The following is a 13,543-nucleotide window of genomic DNA, read 5'->3' on the forward strand; positions in this document are numbered from 1 at the left end:
CTCCTCCAGCTCCGGGCTGCCCGCCCCGGGCGCTGCTGCCGGCACCGCGGGCCGCTCGTGCCCCCTGCCGGTACCTTCCCGGTGCAGGCAGCGGGCAGGCAGCGCTTGACCCTCCGGCCAGGGGGGGCTGCCCCGCTGCCCCCCCCCTCCCGGTGCACCAGCGCTGTGGAGCGAGCCCCGGCCGTGCCCTTCTCCCCTTCTCCCCCCCCGGGTGCAGCTCGGCGCGATCGCCCCGCGGTTTCTCCGCAGCATCCCGGTTTAATAAAAAGAGATGCTCGGCTTCGCCTTGGCCGTGAGCTGGTGGGTGTCCGGGTGCTCCGGGTGAGCGTCGAAGAGGTGATGCTAAACAGCAACGTCTGTGCCGGGAGAGCAGGTTCACGCTGATCTCAGGGAGTCACAGGAGGGTTTGGAATTTGGGTTGTTTGGAATCTAGGTTTTGAATTTGAGTTCGGAATTGCACTTTGGAATATGGATCGGAAGGGACCTTAAAGACCATCTCGTTCCAACCCCCCTGCCATGGGCCCCTAGGGACACCTTCCACTACATCTCCTACCGCGGGAAAGCCTGATCTGCTGGAGCAGCGCTGCCCGGACCGTCCTGCCCCAAACCTGCTCCTCCTTCCCCACCGGCCGGGCAGAGCCAGCCTGAGCGATGCCCAGCGTGGGCAGGGCACCGCAGCGTGCCCAGGTCTCCCCCCTCACATCCCTCCTGGGGCCCCGATGGCAGGATGCCTGTCCCGTCCGGTGATGCCAGGGCAAGGTGCCAGCCCAGGGCCCTTTGGGCCCAGCTCCTGCGGGATGCAGAGTGTGGGCTACCGTCTGTGCAGTGCTGCTGGCCCGCGGTGCATCACAGCTTTCATCCACGAGAGGCCACTTTCCTCTAGCGTTTGCTGCTGCGGAAAAAAAAAAAACAAAACAACCTTCCCCAGCCAGGGAAAGGCTGGGAAGAGGAACATGAGCTCGCTTGGGTTTATGAGCAGAGGACTGCCCGTCCTAGACTTGGGGCTGGATGTCTCTTCCAGTATGTGGCTGGCTGTGCTGTTCTGCCTAAATTCAGCTGCTTCCCAGCTTTTCTCCACTGCTTCATGCAAATTAGACAGCAATTGGTAAGAAACCGCACAGGCGGTTTTGTTGGGGCAGTACATCCTGCCCGGCTTGCTTAGGTAACACCTTAGGCCTGGCTTGCAGGGTGCTGGAGAGAGCCAGGTGGGACCAAAGACGCAGCCTCGGGGTTGCATCCCACCTCGGATGCAGGTGATGCCTCTCGTCACGTCTGTAGTGCCCAGGCAGCAGCAAGTCACACTTCCCACCCCAGGGATGAACCCACGGAAGGGCAACTCGGTCATCCCACCAACTTCAAACCCACAAACAACGTGGCTTTGTGCGTAGGGGGTGCCAAAGGGCAGGGGAGGGCTTTCAGCAGAGGACCACAAGTTGGGAGTGGGAACACTTCAAAGCCACAGGGCCACCCATGGCCATGGGCTGCCTGGCAGGCTGCAGGGTCAGCTCTTGGAGAGGAGACAGGCTGGTTAATTGGAAAGGCAAACGGCCCCAGGCACTGTGAGCCCGAGCTCACTCACAAAGGGATGCTCTGCACTGTCTCTCTCTTCCAGCCACGCAGCTGGATGGCAGCCCAGAAAAGCTCACCCTAGCACAAGGCGCTGGAGCTGGAAAAGCCACCTCCTGTCTGCGGGAAGGGACTGGGGGCTACGTGAGGGGCTGCGCCCTTCTCGCCCGGCAGCCAGAGCCACAGAGCAGTACAACCCCAGCCCTTCTCCAACGTCTGGGTCTCCCCAGCCCAAAGCAAGATCAGGGCAAGAATCGCTCCGTGCACCCCGAGAACCCCTGCCTGCGGGGCTGGAGAAAGAGCTGAGCCCCTCGTGCTCACCGTGGGCTCCACTCTCAGTGCTGAGACTCTCTTAAATGCCTTTTGCCATTCTGTGCTGCTCTGTGGTGATCCGGGGAGGGGGTGTGTGTGTGTCTGTGTGGGAAATCCTGCTCGGGAGCAGAATGAGGTCGGGCTGGTGCTCACGGTGTGCCCTCCTGGCTCCTCTCCTGAGTTTCCCCCTGTGCTGGCACGTTAATCACTCAGGACCTGATTTCCTCCTTTCTGCCACTGAGGCTGCACTGCAATAGCCAGTCAATAACTCAATCAGTGTGAGTAATATCTAAGTACTGCATCTTGGCGCTGTTATTGTTCCCCACTTGGTAAAGGTTTATGGCGTTTCATTTCATAGAAGCTTTCCCGCTGCCAAAGCCTCAAGCCAACCTTTTACTTTAGCTGTATTAATTCTCCTGGGTCAGCCCTGCTTATATTGTGGTTTTAATTGAAAATTCTTTTCCCGTCTCACTTTTGCAAATTCAGCCTTGATTTTCTTCCAGTTTTGCAAGGAAGGAGAAGAATGAATATGGCATTGGATGACCCAGGGATGGCCCTTGGGAGAGGGACCCGCCTTCGGCAGAACCAGCTCCCCGGCCAGGAGGGGAAGGAAGGAGAATGTCCTGATGAAAAGAAGTGGGAGAGACGTGAGGGGGACTTCACTTGGAGTGAACTTTGTCTCCTCTGGTCCTCAGATCCCAGGATGCTGGAGTTACGTCTGCTTTTTGTTACAGCAACCTGTCCTGCCTGGCCACAGCAGGCAACAACACGTGTTCCTTCCAATCCCTGATCCAGGACCAGCACTGGGATTGGTTTCATTTTGAAGCATCTCCCTCGGCTTTGGCAGGCCCCAAACTGATGGAAGGAAAGGGGAGAGAGAGATGCTGCTTTCAGACCCCACAGCTCCTCTTGCTCTTCCCTGATGGCATGACTGGAAGGGCTGACATCGCCCAGACCATCTGAGCTGGGAGAAAAACGGCTCAGGAGGAAAGATCAGCTTGACTTCAAGCTGGTTGTGACTGGAGAGGTGAAGCAGATCTGGTAATAGCAGGACGTCCGAGTGATGTGAGAGGATTTCTAACCTGTGAGGCTGTTTCTATACAGGGGCTAGCACCAGCAAGCCTGATTTGGCCGCGCTTGCTATAATAAGCCTAAATACCATTAATGGTAGTGCCTTGCCAGGGAGAAGTGGATGGGTTATGGCAGCCTTTCCCAGACTGAGCCCCGCTGTTGCCTCTCTTGTAGCTATCAGCATCCGTGAGGGAGACATCTCCTGCTTGCTGTGGAGACACCCGGGGCACTAAGGGTTCCCAAAAGTGGATTTGAGCGACTGAATTATAAAACTAAAATAGAGTATGTCGCTTGCAACAAATCCTGCTTGACTAGACTATAAGCAAGCCCTGGGCAAGTCTCTGGTCCCAGGCCTGAACTTTGATTTGAAGTACTAAACCAAGAGCAACAGGACTGATTAGCTTCCCTTACCTCCCCCACCCCAAAGCCTTTGGGCTTAAAACTTGTGGCTCTGGCCCATTTCTGCACTATTTTGGCATGTTTTACTTTAGTTTTTACCTTACTGACCATCCAGTAAATAAGATGGGGTGAACCCCAGTTCTGACAGCTCTGCATCACAGCGTCTTCTTCCTAATGCTCCTTACAGCTCTGGAAGGGGGCGAGAAGAGCCGGGAGCCCCTTCTTTTAGTGGGGGCAGAACTCCGACGGTTGCACTCAGCTCGTCAGGCCCCAGACACAGAGCGGGTCTGTTTACCAGGACCTCTTTCCTGCCCGAATCTCCAGCCTTGCCATCTCGCAGCAGGGCCCAGCCGTCCCTGGCAGAGGCTGCGGTGCCGGGTCAGGAGTGTCTCCGGGTCCCAGGGACCTCACCGCTGCCCGGCCTCCCGGGGTGTGAATGCTCACACTGTCCGGGCTGCCTCCACTTGGCACCCGATAGCATGGGCGCATTGATAGAGCCAGGACACGAGGAGCTGCTCAGTTTTAAGATCCTAGTACAGAGCTGTTCACCCTTATAAATGGCCTGGCTCCTTAGCGAGGATTACGTGTCTGAACAAGCCCTCAGCTTGGGAGCAGCTGTTTTCCAGCTATTGCCTAACAAAGAAAACTTTTATGACTACAGGCAAAGAACAGGACTTGGTTTTTCTGGACCAGCCACCTGATTTGAGAGCAGCGTGGCTTAGGGACAACACCGCAGCCCACCGAGGGGCTGAGCCGCTCCTCACGTGTGTGGTTACTCGCACCTTGCCACAACCAAGGGCCAGGACCTGCCTTTTCTGCATCACCCCATGCCGGGGGAGCTGACAGTGCCCTACGGCAGGGGGGAACCCCCCTGCGTGAACATACATACAGTCCCTTCTGCTTTGGCATCGCCTGCGTTTGTCTCCCTGTCTGTTCTACCTGAGGGAAAACATTGCCAGGTTTTCCCACTGACCTGAACGCTGCACCAGCCTGTTAAAGAGCTCAAATCCCAACCTGCCTGGGGCTGCAAGATTTGGTTTGTCATCATGGGGTCATTTCTTTCCCCTTGCACAGATTTTATCCTTTCCTCTTCCTTTCTGCTTTTTTAAAGAAACCAATTTCCCAAATGAAGTGCAATGGGGAGCAGACAGTCTGCAAGTGCCTGAGTCAGATGAGTCTAATGGATGAGGCAGCAATTCACTGAAGCACTTTGTTAAATTGAAAGGCTCTGCCTGTTGCTGCCAAAGGGAGGCAGAATGTGGTTCCCCTGACAGGCCCTAAGTAGATGACACAATATATGGAGGCTCGGTCCCCAACCCTGCTGTGTTGGGCTCCTTGGCTCGCCTCCTGCTCCCTGCAGCAAGCTGAGCTGCCTTGGCAGGAAGGCGGTACCTTGCCTGGAGTTTTTTTGCTGCAGTCCCATGGCAGTGCATCCTCTAGACAGGCTCCTGCCCTGCCAGCCGGAGGGAGTTAGGTTAATGGTTGGGCTGGATGATCTTCAAGGTCTTTTCCAACCGAGATGATTCTGTGAGTTGGCTGCAGCCCCCCTGGGTGCAGCAGCTTTTGTGGTGTGAGGAGGCTCTCCCAGCTAGGTGCTCTCCTCACCTCAGGCTGGATTAGCAAAGGAGGTTGGAGGGCAAAGGCATCTTTCTGGTTGATGCTGCACCTCAGACTCCCTTTGTGATTCTGGGCCAGTGCTGCCAAGGCTGGTGCAGTTGTGAAGAGAAAGGTGTTGCAGGGAGTTCAGCTCTCGAATCCTTGTATGGTGGGGGCAGCAGTAGCTCTGGCCAGGCTGGGATGCAGGGGTCTGCCAGAGCCAGGCGTGGGGGGTGGCCGGTCTCTGCGGGTGCTGGGAGAGGCAGGATCTCCGCTGGGAACGCCGTGTCCGTCTATCACTCCTGCTCCGACCTGGTACATCGCATGATGCTGACTCTCCCGTTTTGCTCAAGCGCGTGCAGATAATTTTTCTCTCCCTCTCTTGTCACTTTTTGATGACACCAGGCCTTTTATTTGGATTCAGCTCTTTGCAGTGCATCCAGCAGATTCGGGGAAAGGCGAAATCTGTAGAGTCCGTTCAGCGCCAGCTGGGCAGGGGCAGTTGGCGGGCAGGTTGCCTTCCTTCATCCTCTTTGACTGGGTTGCTGGGCACGGCAGGACCTTTGGCTGGCCATAGCTTGGCAATGTGCTCCAGGTGCAGCTGGGCTTTGCCTGAGGACTCAAAGCCTGGGCTGCCACATTCCTGGGGAGGGATTCCACCAACAGCCTGCTCGTCCCCTGGCCAGGAGGCAGCCAGCAGCCTCAGCTCCCCAGTCTCCTGCTCCCTCTCCCTACATGACCTGCATGAAGTCAGGAGGTGTTAAGCTGGGCACGGGTTCCCACGGCACAGGGCCTGCCCCAGCACGCTCAGCTCGTGACCTGCAGACACAAATAAATATTTGAAGGAGAAGGATGTCAAGGGAAGTTCAGGATCTTGCTCAATTGGAAAGTCTAGTGCAAGGTGGACTGAAGCAGGAGTGCCTGCAGCGATGCGAGGGGGAAGGGGGCTCTTGGCAGCTCTGTCTTGGGTGCCCCCCTGCCTGCCCTGCCCACACCAGCCTGATGGGCCATCAGGACTCACACAAAGCTGCAGCCTCACCTAGACCCGGGCTGGGACTGGGTCCTCAATGTTATCTCCAATTTACAAAGGCAAGACAAAGAAGGGCAGTGACTTGCCCAAGGGCTGGGTGGCCCTGCTCTGTCTCAGCAGCATCCGTTCTCTTTGCCATGGAAGAGCAGGCAGCAAGAGGTTAATTCAGCCCGAGTCCCTGCTCCCTGTGTGTGTGCAGAATAATGAATGCAGGGGAGAGCATTTGGAGATTCAATGCAAGGCAGCATTGCCCCACTGTTGGCTTCTCTCAGCTTGGCACCTAGAGGATGAAATATTTCCTGGTCATTCTATGTGTGTGCACTAAGAAATTGATTTTCAGATAGAAAAAATCTTTTAAGAGTTGATAGTTCCAACGTTTCTTTTTCTCTTCCCCCCCCCCCCCCCCAGCTGCGTTAACTGCTTTGGATAAAATTCAACACAAAAGCCTCTATCTCCCTGAGAGTCTGGTCCAATAAATCCTGCCTTTAACTATGAAATGCATTTAGGGGACTGTGAAACCACAAGCTGGGAGGGCTTGGTCCTTCCCTGCCGGCCTGTGGGCATTGCAGCCTGGCAGCCTGGCTGGGCACCACGCAGACCTTTTGTCAGAGGAGCCCAGTGGAGAGGAGCTGGGCAGCAGCCCCGGCCCGCCAGCAGCTTTGCAGGGGTTGCCAAGGGCCCTCTAACCGACTGCTAAAACCTTGGCTCCTCGCCCCTCTAAAAAGGCGGGGGGGGGAAAGAAAAAAGCCCGATCCCTGCATGCCCTGAATCTTAATCTCTTCTCTTTCAGCTCCTGCCTCCCAGCACCTTCAATGTTTTCCATGAAAGAAGGGCTCCCAAAAGCTGGGTGTCTTCGTGGCGTCTGCCAGCGCTGGGGATGCTGCTCAAGCCTGGAGCAGGGCACACGCTGCGCCTGCAGCCCTCGGCACCCCGCGTGTGCAGCTGGGACTTACGGGGACGCCGAGGGCAGCGTGTTCCAGGGACCAGGGGATGTGATCGCTGGGAACTGGGACCGTCCTGGCTGCGGGAGCTCCTGCGATCTTGTTATTTTAAAGAGTTTGTTGCAGAAGGAAAATGGGATATTTCGCCCAGACAAAATCTTGTGAAAGAACGGGGCTGGATTGTGTGTTTCTTACAATAAAGGTTGGGGCAAATTTGGCGGGGAGAGGGGGCTGATCTCAGGGATGTTGACGTCCCTCAAGTCGCATTGACATGGGGTAGCCATCTGAGGACACCAGGTCTTAGTGGTTTAGGAGATCTAAACCCAAATAGCTGCCCCGGCTCTTGAGGACACACTGGGGCAACCCAGGGAGGCCCGTGGCACTGAGGCGGCAAGATGAGAGCAGCAGCTGGCTACGTCCTGTCTCAGCTGAGCAAAAACCCCAAGCCTCCCTTGTGTAAGAACACACACGTGTCTCTGGCATCAGAAATGACCTGGTCTTTAAACCAGGCAAGGCTCTTTGAGTGAATATTTCACCCCACAGCTCCTGCCAGCGCTGCCCTGGGCACTGTGCTGGTGCCACTGGTGAGCCCTGTGACCAGGAGCCCAGCTCCGGGCCGGGCGCTGCCTCTGCATCACCACTGGAGCATTGGAGAGTTGAAATTTTTGCTTTACGGTAATGAAAAAAATGCTTTGGTTGCACTTTCTCTCCAGCTAATCCAATTTGTCTCCTTACTGCTTTCAAATGCCTTTTAAAGATTCCTAGCAATGTATTATAGAAATCCATTTGCTGAGATGCAGCAAAGAGGGGCATTTTTATTTTACAGTTATTAGCGAGTGACAAGGTAAGTAACTCGGAGAAGATTGATCACCCAACTAAGCATTTTTACTTTCTCAATTAATCCTGGCATGATTGTAATAAATCCAGGAGTGGGAGTAATTAGATGTGAACGGACCTCACTTCCTTTTGCTGCTGCGTGTCAGGGGTAATGGATAGAGACATCTTTCTCTTGGAAGTGGCCTAGGGAGACGTCCAGTTAGATGGGATTTCTGGAAAGAAAGATAGATGTCAGGGGCCAGTGTTCACTTTTTCCTCAATGGAGAACAGATTTATGCTATCAATCCACATTAAGAAGACTTCATGGCTACATAGAAATCCAGCAAGAGTAATTCAATTAGCCCCATGCACTTTTTAAGATGGGATTTGATAATGGAGGATCATTTGCCCTGAAGTTCACGCTGAATTTTTTTTCTGCTTCTTTTCTTTTTTTTTTTTTTTTTTTTTTTTTTTTTTTTTTTGATTGAGAGTCATTGTGGTTCACTGGATGCTTTTGCCTCCAAGCTGAGAGGTTGCTAGGTTAAGTCCTAAACCATGCTGGAGGTTCACGGCCACTGAAAACACAGCAAGATGGCACCTGTATGTGCGTGCTCGGTGCTGACACCCCGTCCCTCTCACAGTGCTCAACCCAGCACACCTTTGCGAGCTTTAAGCCTGCCTTTGTGCTGAGCGAGGGACCGGGGACTCGCTGCTCACTCAGAGGAAAAAATACCCATCTGCATGAGATCCCGGGGCCGGTTCCAGCGCAACCAGTGCCACAGCCAGCACATCTCCCCCCCCAGGTCCTGCGTCCCTCAGGTCTGGGGGCCCTGGAGACCGACTGCTGCTCTGATCTGCTGCATATGGGCACAAACCATGTGCAACCACAGCCCTTCATCTCGTTGCTGTCATAAACCAGGGTGTGAGCGTTGGATGTGTCCAGGCTGAATTCCTTGCAGCCTGTTGTTATTATACCGCAGTGCTCGTAACACTCAGTGGTTTGGGTTTTTTTATCCTCTGTCTCCCAGAGCTGTGCGAATATCTGCAAATCTCAGCATACTTTCTTGATTTTAAAGTTGAAGGCTTAGGATCATGCTGTTGAGAAGAGCTGGGATCCCAGAATCTTGAGACAAACCCCAAAGGCTAGCTCTGAGTTTTTAACTTAGTACGAAGGCTGCCATCCTGATTTGGGGAGGAAGAGACCGACTTCTTGAATTCACCTCGTGAATCTTACCCAGAGCATGTGGCAGATCCCCATTTTGTTCCTCACCTTCCCCCCTTAACGAAGGGGAAAGGGCTGTGCAGGTCGCTGCCATGCACCTCTGCTGATGAGGTGAGTGGCAACGCGGGGCCAGGAGCTCGCTGTGACTCCCCTGGTGATGCTGCGGTGCCCATCGTGGCCAAAGCCAACATGCCGAGGGCTGCTGCAGCACGAAGCCCCTCTTGTGTGTGTCCTCTGACAGGGAGCTGCTCCCCAGCCCTCAGCCCTGCTCCCACTGAGATCTCATTAATAGATTTACTTATTTGAAAATCATTATACAGGCAGACAGCCTCATAGATGTAGGATCCCAGGGGCAACTTGTTAGCAGCTGCTCTGTAGCTACATCAAGAGGTTTTCTGACAGTACACAAAAGCCATTTGACAATGTCAGAAACCACCGAGAGGGATTAACTTAAAAGAGAAAAGGGGAAAAAAAAACGCATTAAAACATGTCTTGGAGCTTATCAGAGATGGAGAGCCTCAGAGCAGAAAAACCAGCCAGTGGGGCGTAGAGGCAACCAGGGAAGAAATCAGGGGCCAGCCCAAGCAGGAATGGGGACACTTTCTCACCCCTGGGGAAGTATTTCTGATTAACACTGGGGCTCTGTTTTGCTTTGTCAGAGTATTCACACAGGTCTTTTATTTGCTTTGAAGGCTTGGCCTAAAATCTTACAGGTTTCCTGCTATGACATGCGTGCTGTACCAGTGAGAACGAAGAGCTCTGCCCTCAGCCCCTCGCTGTACTGAGAGGTGAGCGGACGGAGTTATTTACTCCGTGGTTACCAACACTTTGGCTCTGCTCTCAGCAAGCACGGAGCACGTGCCCACAGACACCACGGCCCCACCAAGGGTAACAGCCAGAGAATGAAGGTATGACACTTGTGATAGCCTTGGCTGAGAGCTGTGATAACAAATATCTTGAAAGGGAAGTGCTTTGGGGTCAAATGGCAGAGAGATGCTGGCATGAAACTGCTGAGTGCAGCAGGAGTGTCTGTACAGTCATTTTGAGGAGGCAATAACTCGCAATAAATGAGAGACCTTTACAGTCTTACTCAGCCCAACCTTAAAGAAGCTCATTTGCCTGTGCCATGAGTTGTTAAAATTGGAAAAATCTTCAAAGGACAGAAGGAAAAAAAAAAAAAAATTACAGTCCTGTCGAAAATCTGACAGCTGCTACTGCTGGAGGGAAAAGCCTTGATCAGGCAAAGCCTTACCCAGGCAGTTAACTTCGGATGTGTGAGAAATGCTGTGAACATCGCTGAAGTTTGCTGAGGGCTGGGAGTTAAACAGGTGTCTAAAGGTCGGCGCTGCTCAGCCGTCCAGTGCTAGCAATGGTCTCACAACACCGGAGGGGTTTACAAAACCGCGGGCGCTATAACTACCTGATTGGAAGTATCACAGTGCCCTCTCCTCTCCTCTCCTCTCCTCTCCTCTCCTCTCCTCTCCTCTCCTCTCCTCTCCTCTCCTCTCCTCTCCTCTCCTCTCCTCTCCTCTCCTCTCCTCTCCTCTCCTCTCCTCTCCTCTCCTCTCCTCTCCTCTCCTCTCCTCTCCTCTCCTCTCCTCTCCTCTCCTCTCCTCTCCTCTCCTCTCCTCTCCTCTCCTCTCCTCTCCTCTCCTCTCCTCTCCTCTCCTCTCCTCTCCTCTCCTCTCCTCTCCTCTCCTCTCCTCTCCTCTCCTCTCCTCTCCTCTCCTCTCCTCTCCTCTCCTCTCCTCTCCTCTCCTCTCCTCTCCTCTCCTCTCCTCTCCTCTCCTCTCCTCTCCTCTCCTCTCCTCTCCTCTCCTCTCCTCTCCTCTCCTCTCCTCTCCTCTCCTCTCCTCTCCTCTCCTCTCCTCTCCTCTCCTCTCCTCTCCTCTCCTCTCCTCTCCTCTCCTCTCCTCTCCTCTCCTCTCCTCTCCTCTCCTCTCCTCTCCTCTCCTCTCCTCTCCTCTCCTCTCCTCTCCTCTCCTCTCCTCTCCTCTCCTCTCCTCTCCTCTCCTCTCCTCTCCTCTCCTCTCCTCTCCTCCTTCTCCTTCTCCTTCTCCTTCTCCTTCCCTCAACATTTTAGGCCTTTCCCGCGAGCAAATCATGGAAACGTCACCCAAACGCGTGCAGAGGTGTCAGAAAGCAAACATTGCCGAAGTCCTTGTCACTTTTCCAAGACCTCTGGATTTTTTGGAGGCTGCTACTTCACTCACAAGCTTAGCTCACGGAAGTTTTTTGTGAGCCCCAGGTTTACAATAGCTGTCTTGTAAAGAGCCTGGACAAACCCCAGCGATTTATGTCTTTTTGTCAGTCACACAGTTTATTTATTTTGCGCACTGATTTGCCAAATAGTTTGTTTCAGCTTTCCCACAATACCATCAGTTTCTTGGCCGGTTTCTCCTCTTGTCAGAGTGAGGCTTCAGCACAGCGGTGGCAGAGCAGAGCAATATTCTGTGTGGGAACGTGCTGCTCCGTGCCACGTCCCAGCGCACGTTGTCCCTAAAAGGGTGCTCAGAGTGACCACGCTCTGTCTCTCGCCTTTTGGTGCTGTCTTTTGACAAAGCCAACTGCCTTCTCCTTATGAACTTCATTAAACCTGCACACGGAAAGGAAAGCTGAGATCCTGGGGGGGGGGGCTTGTGTGGCACCTCCACCAGAAAGCCTACAAGGCTGAGTAAATCCGCTCAAAGAACTGACCATATAGGGGCAAATACATCAAAAAAGCCTGTGAAATCCATTTCTCTCTTCACAGCTTTGAAAGCAGATGGCAGGGTGGGGCTTAAAGGAGAGAACTAACAAACAGAAAATAGTACAAACACAGCGTAAATAATTCTTCCCTTCTCCTCTTTGCAAAAAGTGGGAGCAGAATGTTGCATCTGTTTTTTTTCCACCTGGAGCTGAGGTTGTTTCTCTGATTTACAGTTGAGCAGCGCTCGAGGAATACAATAAAAATTAGTAATTAAAATAGCAAAAATAATCTGCCAGGCACTGAAATATTTTTAGCTGATTGCTTGAGTTTATAATAGGAGCAGTGTAATAATGGAGTCCTTTGTGCTAAACCTCCGCTGTGAAACAGTGATGACTGCGGAGCCTGGACTCCGCACTGCTCCTGGCTGGTGATGAAGTCTTCCCACCACAGCTGAACGCTGCTCTCTTGCTCCTCAGCCAGAAACCACACACTTCGGTGAAGTTTTTTTGGTTGGCACAGGCCGAAAACCTGACATGGTGTTTCCTGCTTTGGGTCCCTTTGCCCTGTGGCACTTTCTTCTCGGCAGGGCAGAGCACAGGGGACTCGTTCCTTTCTGGGGTTTTTACAGGAGTGGTCCAGAAGACTGGCAGAGTTTGAAGAGTTAAGCCCCACCAGGTGAAGTCAGGTTTCCTGCAGACCTGAGTTCGCTGTGGGCCACTTTCTTCTGAAAATGATATCTCTGAAGTCCTCGCTGAGGCGATGAAATATTGCATGTTTTGGAATAGGCAGCCTTCCTTCGGTGTTGATCTGGGACCTCAGTTTGATGGGACAGAAGCTGAAGCTTTGAGTAGAAGAGGGTGTGGGGTTTTAGAAGAACAGACCCAGCGTTGAGACCAAAGTCCCTGTGGAAATGCTAAGTTTAACGCAGAATAAGTACAGGAGGCCTTGCCTGTAAAACCCACAGCAGTTGTGATATCGCCAGTCAGATTTACGCAATCGCTGGTATTTCATCCTCTTCAGGACAGAAGGTAGGCTTGGGCAGCATTTTGAACAGTCGGAAAGATTCATTTATTCCTATCTTGTAGTTAATTCCTGTTTATGTTCCAGGGGGGAGAAAAAGGATTGGCACATACACAATTGCAGGGACAAACAGCGCAAATAGCACAAACAGCGCTGCCTGGAAGAGGACAAACAGGGATGGATGGGCATCTGCAGAGCCTTACAATGCAGGATGCTGCTGGGTATTGAACCACGCTCATCAGAGAGTGACACGGGGCACGTCATGTCCTCTGCTGGCACCCTGGCATCCGAGTGGTGAAACTTCACCCCCTTGGCCCTGGGGTCACCACCATGACTGGTTTAGGGCCATCAAGTAAAACAGCCTTGTAAAATGCCTCGGGGGGATGGCTAATTTATGGAGAGGAGAAACAATATCCCTCCCCTGGTGCCACTTAACTTTTCATTTTATATTTGCAGTAATTGCACATGACATCTGGAAAAGCTGCCGGCCAGTCCCGGGGGGGGAAGCCAGGGCAGGAGGTCACGGAGGTCCAGGGGCAACCGCAGCCATTCCATGGGAGGGTGGCTTCGCCGTGGCAAGCCCTGCGTGTCACCTCCCCCCTGGTAACCGAGGAGACGGTGATGGACCAGGCGTGGGTGACTCGGTTTGTCTCGGGCTGGGGCTCTCCTGGAAGCCCTGTGGCTCAGGGCCAGCCCGCCCGTGCCTCAGTTTCCCCACGGGTGTAGAAGGGAGCAGCCCTGGTGGCAGCCCTCCCCCTCCCCGATACCAAGGGCGAGCTGGGGGCGGCAGGCGAAGAAGTGGGGCTCCCCCCAGCCGCCCCCCGAGCTCCCCGGGCTAGAGGCGGGGGGAGCCCCGCAGCCCTGCGCATCCCCGCGGGTGC

Source organism: Athene cunicularia (assembly GCF_003259725.1).
Source record: "Athene cunicularia isolate RWA chromosome 21 unlocalized genomic scaffold, athCun1 chr21_part1, whole genome shotgun sequence".
Lineage (NCBI taxonomy): Eukaryota > Metazoa > Chordata > Aves > Strigiformes > Strigidae > Athene > Athene cunicularia.